A 12595-nucleotide genomic window follows, 5' to 3' on the forward strand; every position below is an offset into this window, starting at 1 on the left:
CACTTCTCAACAATTCATAGTCACTTCTCAACAATTCATAGTCACTTCTCAACAATTCATAGTCACTTCTCAACGATTCATAGTCACTTCTCAACGATTCATAGTCACTTCTCAACGATTCATAGTCACTTCTCAATTATGGTCTTTATTTGTATATCCAAAACAAACAAATCAACAAATGGCCTGCAGCCAGCATGTCAGTCTCACCATCAAAACTAGTGCTCTTGTTAAGTTAATAAATAAATACATATGGAAAACACTAAATGTAGAGTTCATACAGCTAGTAGGCTTTCATTATAAACAGCATTGGACTGTACCACTAGGAGTGGACTGTACCACTAGGAGTGGACTGTACCACTAGGAGTGGACTGTACCACTAGGAGTGGACTGTACCACTAGGAGTGGACTGTACCACTAGGATTGGACTGTACCACTAGGAGTGGACTGTACCACTAGGATTGGACTGTACCACTAGGATTGGACTGTACCACTAGGAGTGGACTGTACCACTAGGAGTGGACTGTACCACTAGGATTGGACTGTACCACTAGGATTGGACTGTACCACTAGGAGTGGACTGTACCACTAGGATTGGACTGTACCACTAGGATTGGACTGTACCACTAGGAGTGGACTGTACCACTAGGAGTGGACTGTGCCATGTAGCATTTAGGCCCTGTTTCATTATTCGAGAATATCTGACCAACTTTGATTTTGGGGTGAACTATCCCTCTAAGCATCCTTTACTGAAAATGGATGAAGAACTCATTTGATAGAACACAGACACAAAGACATCACTCATTATACCTGGTGCAGTGAGTGAGACATCAGGACATGACCATGGGACAGCACACACATGCTGATCAGCCACACACTGTGGAGGGGACATCAGTTAGCAGGCCACATAAGAAACAACCTGTTGGAGACTAGCAAAACAGTGCAGTGAAATTAAGTTTCAGCGTCAGTGTCTCCAATTATCATATCATGGCAATATATATATATATATATATATATATATATATATATATATATATATATATATATATATATATATATCTATATGATGTTTTAGTTTCCAACAGCCTAAATTGCCAGGTCTCTGGTAAAATAGATTCTCAATCTCAGGATATCTCCTAGTTAAATGAGGGTTCAATCATTTAGAGAGTAAAAGGGGGTTGTTGTTCCTGTAAGGATGTCCACATGATTGACAGGGGGCCCGGGCCAATGGCATCAGGCCAGAGAAGAAAGAGCAGGAGTCCGTGTCCAACCACTGTTCATTGTTCCGAGCGACAGTCCTGTGTTAAGGATGGTAACCATAGTGAATCCCCAAGGGTGGTTAGGGATGTTCCACTTCCGCTGTTGAAAACTTCTTCGGCCATGTACAAATCTCCTTAATTGGCAACCTTTCCTCATAAATTTCCTTTAGGAAGGGCCACTGAAGGGTCAATGGACTAGGTAGGATACTACCATATTGCTTCATCAGCCACACCATATTAATCCAACTCTGTTGCTTCCCATGAATTTCGTTCCTTCCACTATACAAACTTCAGGGAGAAAGAGCAGAATCGGAATGGGCTTGTTTTAAATTTCAGCTTCTGTTGTTTAGAAGGAAAGGAGGCAAGGAAAGGAAGCTTTTTAAGACTGTTGGGAGGAGGACCAGCACAGAGGACTCGGCGTGCTGTGACTGCCTCGGTAACGCCAACAACTCATGTTATTGGCTCAGGGCAGAGTTCTGAGAGCAGGTTGGGAAGCTCTACTGGTAGAAGGTCTACAGTTCACAGATCAGTAGCTTGGAAAAAGAGCAGGGGTTTTGGTCCAGGTCTACATCGTCTGCTAGCTCCCCAACTCTTTACCTCCCTCTTCTGGTGTGGATGAAGACTCCGACAGGGTCTTGCTCTTTTCAGCATCCTCTCTTTCACCTGAGAGAGAGAGAGGAGAGAGCAGAAGGGCAGTTTAGTCTGTGTGTGTGTGTGCGTGAGCATGTCGGTGCGTGTGTGTGCGTGCGCATGTCTACGTGTGTGCCAGTGTGAATATGTGTGTGTGTGTGTGTGTGTGTGTGTGTCCAATGCTCTGACCTGACTTGTTGATGTTGAGCTGTGCCAGGTCCTGTGATAGGTTGCTGGGTCCCTGTGCCTCAGGGGATTGTGGGATATCGTGTACGGCGTTCCGTCGGCCGGTCCGCCGCGAAGCGATGAAGTCTTCATATGTCGCCTCCACATCAGTCATAGCTGACACACCTCAACATAGCAGGACCTGGGAGACAGGGGAACACACAGTATAAATACAAACACACCCTCTCAGTGTGTGTGTGTGTGTGTGTGTGTGTTCACTTTAAAATGGAAGCCAAACAAAAAAACATTGATTTAAAATGTTAATGACTACTTCGAACAATTTACAGTGGTGAATCCTGCCCTACAACAGCCATCTGCTGAGGGGAGCCAGACAGTGGTGAATCCTGCCCTACAACAGCCATCTGCTGAGGGGAGCCAGACAGTGGTGAATCCTGCCCTACAACAGCCATCTGCTGAGGGGAGCCAGACAGTGGTGTATCCTGCCCTACAACAGCCATCTGCTGAGGGGAGCCAGACAGTGGTGAATCCTGCCCTACAACAGCCATCTGCTGAGGGGAGCCAGACAGTGGTGAATCCTGCCCTACAACAGCCATCTGCTGAGGGGAGCCAGACAGTGGTGTATCCTGCCCTACAACAGCCATCTGCTGAGGGGAGCCAGACAGTGGTGAATCCTGCCCTACAACAGCCATCTGCTGAGGGGAGCCAGACAGTGGTGAATCCTGCCCTACAACAGCCATCTGCTGAGGGGAGCCAGACAGTGGTGAGTATTCATAGATGCCAAGAGAAACCAGGCTTCCCCCCTCCCAAAAAATGTCCAAGAAAACAAAAATATATACAAAAGAATGAATGTATCATACGTCTGTCTCTCTGTGTTTCATAAATGTCCTTCAATTCGCAAGAGGCTGAATGTATCTCACCAGAGAAAGCAGCCAAGTGAACGAAAACAACACCCCTCTGTCTCTGTATGTGGAGCCCATACATGCTTTCTGGTCAAAAAGAGTATGACATTGTTGCCACCCATAGTATTGAATGCAAGGGAAGCCAGTGAGCAGTTGGCCTCCCTTGATAACAATATATATATTTTTAAATGTATAAAATAATAGCCAATCAGCGTTGAGCGAAACAGTGAGCTCAGCTGTGAATGGTCCTGGCACCCAAAAAAAAAAAAAAAAAAGTGTCAAGGGAAGCTAGTTTGGATTTGGCTTCACACCAATCACATCACAGCAAAAATAATAATAATCATTGACAGAAAAAAAAATAATTGTTGTGTCATTGTCCTCCGGTGGCTAGCTAGCTAAACATCATCCCTTTCCTATATTAGCCATGAATGGAGATAGGGATTTGGACTTGAGGTTTTACTTAATACTCCATACTGGCCAATGATTATAATGGCGATTCTGAACCAACCATAAATTCATACATTGTGCCCCTGGCCTGCGAGGATGGAAGTTCAACATGTAGTTGGCTGGCTAATGTTAACTAGCTGGCCTGGCACATCGCGTTGCCCATGAAAGGGAGTTAGGCTAGCGAGCAAACATTTTAGCCAGGTAGCCTAGGACAACTAAAAGCGCGTCAGACTGTTCAAGCAACATGACAGGAGGACGGCATTGGCTACTCTCTACAACATGACGGCATTGGCTACTCTCTACAACATGACAGGAGGACGGCATTGGCTACTCTCTACAACATGACAGAAGAGGATGGCATTGGCTACTCTCTACAACATGACAGAAGAGAATGGCATTGGCTACTCTCTACAAGTAGGGTGAGTCACCATGTTTTTTCTACTTGCACACACACAGAAATCAGTACCATGGACAGACAGCATATTTAACTTACGTTGAATGGAATTAAAAGGACCCCAATGGAAGTAAGAGGACCCCAATGGAAGTAAGAGGACCCCAATGGAAGTAAGTCCCAGACGGTGCGTTATCCACGATTTTACTGAAGTGCATCTTTTAGTTGTCACTGTATTAGACTAAGCATAGGTGATTAGATGTTGAAATGTTGACTTTGAATCAATAGTTGTTTAGTAGTCCGAAAAGGTGGGGAACATTAACTGTTTGTTACACGCTATATGCTTTGTGTCACCAGACAGATGTTGCTCTCCGGTTTGTGATGAAACAAAAAGGTGTGGTTGAATTTATTCTGCCACTGTGTCTTCTTATTTTCTCGGCTTTAGGCCTATATACACCACAGTCGCAAGGCATATGAACTAACAGGTTATAGAGAAAACAACAATTATCACAACACACAGGTTTGTAAGATGGCTTTTTTACTCTGGTTGACTTCCCCAGGGATTTTACCCATGCACCACTGCTGCAGCCAGAGGAAAAGCCTCACCGGTCTTTTGGTTAGCACTCAGAGAACCCAGTCCCTACAAACACACTCAGTCAGTGACATCCCCATCTTCTCTTTTGAACAGGTTTACATGTTTTCCTGCATTCAAAACCGCCACTGTGTCTACAGTTGAAGTCGGAAGTTTACATACACCTTAGCCAACTACATTTAAACTCCGTTTTTCACAATTCCTGACATTTTATCCTAGTAAAGATTCCAAGTCTTAGGTCAGTTAGGATCACCACTTTATTTTAAGAATCATTTATTTCTTTCATCACATTCCCAGTGGGTCAGAAGTTTACATACACTCAATTAGTATTTGGTAGCATTGCCATTAAATTGTTTAACTTGGGTCAAACATTTTGGGTAGCCTTCCACAAGCTTCCCGCAATAAGTTGGGTGAATTTTGGCCCATTCCTTCTGACAGAGCTGGTGTAAAGGTTTGTAGGCCTCCTTGCTAGCACACGCTTTTTCAGTTCTGCCCACAATGTATCTATAGGATTGAGGTCAGGGCTTTGTGATGGCCACTCCAATACCTGGACTGTTGTCCTTAAGGCATTTTGCCACAACTTTGGAAGTATGCTTGGAAGACCCATTTGTGACCAAGCTTTAACTTCCTGACTGATGTCTTGAGACATTGCTTCAATATATCCACATCATTTTCCTCCCTCATGATGCCATCTATTTTGTGAAGTGCACCAGTTCCTCCTGGAGCAAAGCACCCCCACAACATGATGCTGCCACCCCCGTACTTGGATGGTGTTCTTCGGCTTGCAAGCTTCCCCTTTTTCCTCCAAACATAACGATGGTCTTTATGGCCAAACAGTTCTATTTTTGTTTCATCAGACCAGAGGACATTTCTCCAAAAAGTACGACCTTTATCACCATGTGCAGTTGCAAACCTGACTTTTTTATGGCGGTTTTGGAGCAGTGGCTTCTTTCTTGCTGAGCTGTCTTTCGGGTTATGTTGACTCGTTTTATTGTGGATATAGATAGTTTTATACCTGTTTCCTCCAGCATCTTCACAAGGTCTTTTGCTGTTGTTCTGGGATAAATTTGCACTTTTCACACCAATGTATGTTCATCTCCAGGATTCAGAACGCATCTCCTTCCTGAGTGTTATGACAGCTGCGAGGTCCCATGGTGTTTATACTTGCGTGCAATTGTTTGTACAGATGAAAGTGGTACCTTCAGGCATGTGGAAATTGCTCCCAATGATGAACCAGACTTGTGGAGGTCTACAATTTTGAGGTCTTGGCTGATTTCCCCATGATGTCAAGCAAAGAGGCACCAAGTTTGAAGGTACACCTCCAATTGACTCAAATTATGTCAATTAGCCTATCAGAAGCTTCTAAAGCCAAGACATAATTTTCTGGAAATTTCCAAGTTGCTGAAAGGCACAGTCAACTTAGTGTATGTAAACTTCTGACCCACTGGAATTGTGATACAGTGAATTATAGGGGAAATAAACTGTCTGTAAATAATTGTTGGAAAAATGACTTGTGTCATGCACAAAGTAGATATCCTAACCGACTGCCAAAACTATAGTTTGTTAACAAGACATTTGTGGAGTGGTTGAAAAACAAGTTTGAATGACTCCAACCTAAGTGTACGTTAACTTCCAACTTCAACTGTATATACTCCGTCTTAATATTTATACATTAATTAATTCCATTATTTTACTTTTAGATGTGTGTGTATTGTTGTTACATACTACTGCAGTGCTGGAGCTAGGAACACAAGCATTTCGCTACACCCGCAATAACATCTGCATGTGACCAATAAAATGTGATTTGACTATGAGCTTTCTTTGTATACGTGGGTTTTCCCCATTTACTGACTGACAAATGTGTTATTACCACAACACATGCCATTTGCAGCATGCCAAAGCATGTCTCTGTACTGTGACTTATGTGTCAACCGTCCGTAGGCCAACAGTCATGTGGTTGTGTGTGTGTGTGTGTGCGAGCAGCATGCCAAAGCATGTCTCTGTACTGTGACGTATGTGTAAACCGTCCGTAGGCCAACAGTCATGTGGTTGTGTGTGTGTGTGCGAGCAGCATGCCAAAGCATGTCTCTGTACTGTGACATACGTGTCAACCGTCCGTAGGCCAACAGCCATGTGGTTGTGTGTGTGTGTGTGTGTGCGCGAGCAGCATGCAAAAGCATGTCCCTGTGCTGAAGCATGTGCCAACCCTTCCACATTAAGGGCAACAGCCTTCCTAATATAGCCTTCAGACAAACTGTTAATAGCTAAATAATTTAACAATTGAATTGTGTCAAACACAAATCCTTCAAAATGTATATCTTAAAATGGCCATAACTGATGAACATAAGCTATTCACCATTTAGCTTTGAATGTGACACAATATGAAGGAACAGATTGGTTCCATCCAGTGAAAGTCTTTAAGGACAAATCAAGCTGGATATAAAACTTAAGGCAGAGCCGGCCCGCTCATTAGGCGGCCGCCTATGGCAGCAGATTGACAAGGGCGGCATTTTCTAAGCTTAACTGGCCAACAACACATCAAACCTCACATATTTCTGCCCAAAAACAATGACAACTTCTCTCAACCAGCGGCATATGGGCTTTTTAGGTGAGAGCTGATGCTGCCCTATGATAAGCAGTGCCCACTTTGTCAAAGGCAGGGGCTCAAAATATTTATCTTGTCCAATCCCAGCGCACCTCTCCAGGGTGCTGTTGGAGAGACGGATGGCTGCTGCACTCGACCAACATTCCACCCCCACCACCAAAAAAAAATAAAATCTAACATAAATCATGTAGCAGATATGAAATAAAGAGGATGAGGCCTTTTCTGTAGCCTACAGGCTGGAGATAAAATGTATGACAATGTAATGAGACAGAAACTTTTTAGGATATACCATGCAGGTTTCTCTGATCAAATAGACTTACCTTAACGGCGCGCAATCAACAATAACAAAAAAAATAAACTGTCATGTTAACAAAACAACATAAAAACAGGACAGGTCAAAGTAAAAGGACAATATGGAACGGACAATATGGAATGGACCATATGGAATGGACCATATGGAATGGACAATATGGAACGGACAATATGGAATGGACAATATGGAACGGACCATATGGAATGGACAATATGGAATGGACCATATGGAATGGACAATATGGAACGGACAATATGGAACGGACAATATGGAACGGACAATATGGAACGGACAATATGGAATGGACAATATGGAAAGGACAATATGGAACGGACAATATGGAACGGACAATATGGAATGGACAATATGGAACGGACAATATGGAATGGACAATATGGAATGGACCATATGGAATGGACCATATGGAATGGACCATATGGAATGGACAATATGGAATGGACAATATGGAATGGACCATATGGAATGGACAATATGGACAATATGGAATGGACAATATGGAATGGACAATATGGAATGGACAATATGGAACGGACAATATGGAACGGACAATATGGAACGGACAATATGGAACGGACAATATGGAATGGACAATATGGAACGGACAATATGGAACGGACAATATGGAATGGACCATATGGAATGGACAATATGGAATGGACAATATGGAATGGACAATATGGAACGGACCATATGGAACGGACAATATGGAACGGACAATATGGAACGGACAATATGGAACGGACAATATGGAACGGACAATATGGAACGGACAATATGGAACGGACAATATGGAACGGACAATATGGAACGGACAATATGGAACGGACAATATGGAACGGACCATATGGAATGGACCATATGGAACGGACAATATGGAACGGACAATATGGAACGGACAATATGGAACGGACAATATGGAACGGACAATATGGAACGGACAATATGGAACGGACCATATGGAACGGACCATATGGAATGGACCAATCACAACCGTTGTCCAGGAGTTCCACCCCATTGTCATGATCAGTGGTTTTAAGTTTGTATCCGTATCTTTTTGACAAGCTGATCATAGCGAAAAAAGAAAATACATCTGCCTTTCCCGCTGTGTAAACACATTGCAAATAGGCTCAGGATAACTCCTGATGAAGTTGGGACGCTGATATGTAGCACTTAAATATACTAATTGATTAGTCACAGGAATCAGCAGCAATAAAGCCAATGCAACGGTCTGTTTTACAAATTGTGGGCCCACCCCATGGATGGACATTCATTAATGTCATTGGGGGTGCGACATGGTAGGCTACACCCTAGTAAGCACTGTCCCACGTCTTTTGGAAATCCTTATTTGGTCCTGTCCGGACCGGCCATCTTTTTTGGTCCTGTCCGGCCATCTTTTTGGGGGTGTTTTACAGGTGCTACTGTAGGCCAGGGTGCCACTGTAGGCCAGGGATGCACAACTCCAGTCCTCTGGGTCCTGATTGGTGTCACATCTGACAGCAACAGTGAACTAATAATGATCCTCAGTTTAGAATGCAATTAGTCTCATCAGCTGTGTTGATTAGGGAAGGGGAAAAAGTGTGACACCACTCTGGCCCCACCAAGGAGTGGAGTTTCTCCATCCCTGCTGTAGGCTATACCTCAGTAAGCACAGACCGATGTTGACGCCTTTTGTCGTTTTTTTTGCCCTGTCTGGACCAGACTTGTATTTTTGGTGCAGTCTGGACCGACCTTGACTTACACATAAGTTGTTTTTTGGTTCGGTCCGAACCAATCAGATTTAGGTTTGTCTGGACCAGCCTTGATTTGGCCCAACCATAGAGGTCTAAAAATGACATATTTTCAACTTTCATTCAGAACCAAAAACGAAGCTGGGATCAACTTCCGGAAAATACACATTTTCACCTTTCACTCAGAACCTAAATTGAATAACTTCAATATCTGGAAAAACACGTATTTTAGACATCTTTACAACGTAATTTTGCTTACTGTCGCTACTCTTGTAGGGGTTGCAATTTTTTTGTCTCACCTAGGGTAGCAGAAAGGCCAGGACCGGCCCTGATGAAAGGCTTGGTAATCCCCCCCATTACGATATTTCTCAAATTCAATTTGAACGAATGTGGACTAGAGCGCGACAGTGAGTGTATTTTGTTGTTACAACGTTTACATGCACACACATAATTAAATATTAAACGGATCAAGGCAGTAGGTAGAATAAACAAATCATGTAAACACCATACTCTGTTTATCTTAATCGGCACAAGGTCAATATTGCCGATTAAAAACACCTGGTTTTCTGAGCAATCTTTAACTATTAGAAGATGTTAACACCTTAATCGGCGTTCCAGTGTTGCATTCTACCTGCGAATGTGCTAGCACCAGCCGAGCGAGCCTCCCTCTAACGCGAGTCAATTGTGTTGTGAACAACTGAATGTATGCATCTTTTAGAAGTAGTTTTCACATATGAACTTTAATGTCCGAACATGTTCGCTGTGGTAGAAAGAGCGTTTATTTTGATTGGCGATGTTCTACATTTTAGAGAGCCATTATGTAGCCTGATTTCATCTGTAAACAGGATTATTATGGAAATCGTTCTTGCAAAGCATGTACACGTTTTAATCGAACTATTATTAATCTGACTATCCACAATCGCATTATTGTGTGCATGTAACCGTACTAATTAATGTTTCAACTCTGTAATAGCATTAACGTCCGCTGTATGGCAACATTGTAATCACATTTGTGGCGATGTATCATTTGCAAAACAAGGGGACGAGTTTCAACTGGCCTAAATCAAAACACCAGAAAATATCGGTAAATATTGACAAATACTTCTCTGCAATCTGTAGTTTGCCAGCCTTTGAGGCTGTCGAAAGCGGCACCATTTAAACCGATTACATACACCGAAACTTGACACGTTATTAAATCTTACCCTGTGTGTGTTGAGGACTTCCAAACAAGCTGCTTTGCACGGTTAATCACACAGCGACATAAGCGGTCATTTGTTTTCTGTCGCATCTACAGATGCAACTGGACCTCTTCTGGCGCACGTGGGCATGACGTCTGAGCGCTAGGCGGTTGGGCAGGGCTCGTGCACTGGCTCGCATGTTCAATTAGGCTAGATGTATTTTAATAAATGTAATTCAATTACGTTATTTTTTATTTCTTAGCCTAATAATTGTTCCAACACGACTCAATATCAAAAAAAAAATCTTATAGGCCTACTATTAGGAATGAAAAACTACAGATTGTGTGTGTCAAAGAAAGCGCGCCTGAGCAGTCAGTGTAATGCTTACTGTTCTTTTTTTAAATGGTTTATTTCACATTTGTTTATTATCCATTTCACCTGCTTTGGCAATGTAAACATGTTTCCCGTGTCAATAAAGCCCATAAATCGACATTTAATTGATACTGACCGGCACAGCCAAGAAGCAGGACCGAGTTTGGGAAAGCCAAAGTCTGTTGTTACCTACCTCAATTTCATGCAACAGCAGAAACCGACACAGACAAGCGAGATGGTGGGTTTTAAGGGTAAGACGTTTAACGCTGGTAATTAATCAATTGAGGACTTAACCAGTTATCGACTTTACTGTTTAATAAATGTCGTTTTTTTGTGTTGTTTTTCAGGAATTCTCTTTACTGAAAACGTCCTTTGCTGTGTCAAGCCAAAACAGGGCGGACTAGTCTATGACTAGCTAGGGTGTTATGAAAACATTGGTGGCACTGGTTGTTCGTAATGAAGGCATTTACATTAATTTGAATAGTTGATTGCTATTTGGTAACTCAGAAGCTATTTGATAGCCTTACATGTTGGCTACAGCGCTTGAGCAAAGGACGTAATGTATGCTTAGAATGGCAGCCTCATGCTAAACTTCAAGCCAACATTGATCTACTGTTAGGTTTTTATTTATTTATTTCACCTTTATTTAATAACCAGGTAGGCCAGTTGAGAACAAGTTTTCATTTACAACTGCGACCTGGCCAAGATAAAAGGTTATTCCATCTCACTACCAAAACAAGAGCCTAAAAATGGGCCTGGTTTAACCTACATGTATAAAGGTGCTCAATGTTGACCTATTTTTCAGACCATGAGACATCCATGTTATCATCACAGGAAAAGATAAACAGTTTAGTTTGATATACTTTAAAAGCTTACAAACGGGGTTGCAAAACTATTTTATAATTTCTTGAAAAAAAGCTTTAAAATGTTTGACTTTAATCTCAATTCTCAAAACACAACACAAAAACCTCAGATGATATCAAATAGGGTCTAAGCTACAACATAGGCTAGGCAAATTTATGGAGAGAAAAAAATGGGTGTTTTTAGATAATTGACGTTTAATAGGTAAAAAAACACAAAAACATTTAAAAATATTTAAGCTTTAATATGTTGTCCATCTCAACCGTTCATTTTTTCCAATGATGAAGACGTGGATGTCTCACTGTATGGTGGGGTATGCAAAATAGGTCAACTTTGAGCCCCTATATGATCTTTGAGAACCTTTTATCTATCTTTTATTTTGACATTGAGGTCCAAAAAGTCACTTTTTGAGCACCTCTACCAGAGGAGGTTGGTGGTACCTTTTTTATTTGGGAGGACGGGCTCGTGTTAATGGCTGGAGCGGAATAGGTGGAATGGTATCAAATACATTAAACTGAAGTTTTCCATGTATTTCCCCTATATAGGCAACTATTTTATGCAGTTTTTTTATGCTGTTTTGAACTAGTGCATTATAGTGTTTGTTACTTGAGTACATTTAGCTTGTGATGTTTCAGACTGAGAATTTATAATAGAATTAGCTAAAAATACATTTCACATAAACCGACAAATGCCATTGCGATGTACAGAAGGCGAAACACCCCATCCATTCCTTCCTGTACAGATGTGGAGGAGGCTCTGCACTCCAATGGAGAGCTGATCCCTTGTAAGATCTATGGCAGGACCTTCTACACTACAGTCCTGGGAAGACACAGATTTGTGTACAGATTCATGTTGCTTTCTCTGATGAGCCACAGCTGTCTCATTGATATACACATCCCCCAGGCTTCATAATTACACCCTTCCCTCTGCAGCAGAGTAAAACATTATGTTTTGATATGCTTACCAAACACTGGTGAGGTTAAGTAGCCATGTTTACAGTAGCTAAACAAAAAGGGAGGCGGGGATGAAATAATGACCACTATCTGTGTTTTGGTGCCAATTTCCACAGCAGTTGTGATCAGATGGAGGACAGAGTCAGCAGCAGCTGCTAGTCATT

The 12595-nt window shown here is 42.2% G+C and overlaps 1 long non-coding RNA gene across 1 annotated transcript; it reads right to left on the minus strand.

Annotated features, from left to right (window-relative positions):
• Nucleotides 1-426: 426 nt before the first annotated feature.
• Nucleotides 427-10395, minus strand: LOC149977383 (uncharacterized). Its single transcript, XR_016486538.1, has 3 exons — nt 10270-10395; nt 2076-2253; nt 427-1919 (listed from the first exon to the last, which is right to left on the minus strand). It is a non-coding gene; the product is annotated as an uncharacterized LOC149977383 (long non-coding RNA).
• Nucleotides 10396-12595: the final 2200 nt, after the last annotated feature.

Source organism: Oncorhynchus mykiss, chromosome 15 (assembly GCF_057628025.1).
Source record: "Oncorhynchus mykiss isolate SJ-2025 chromosome 15, ASM5762802v1, whole genome shotgun sequence".
In the NCBI taxonomy this organism is placed as follows: Eukaryota; Metazoa; Chordata; class Actinopteri; order Salmoniformes; family Salmonidae; genus Oncorhynchus; species Oncorhynchus mykiss.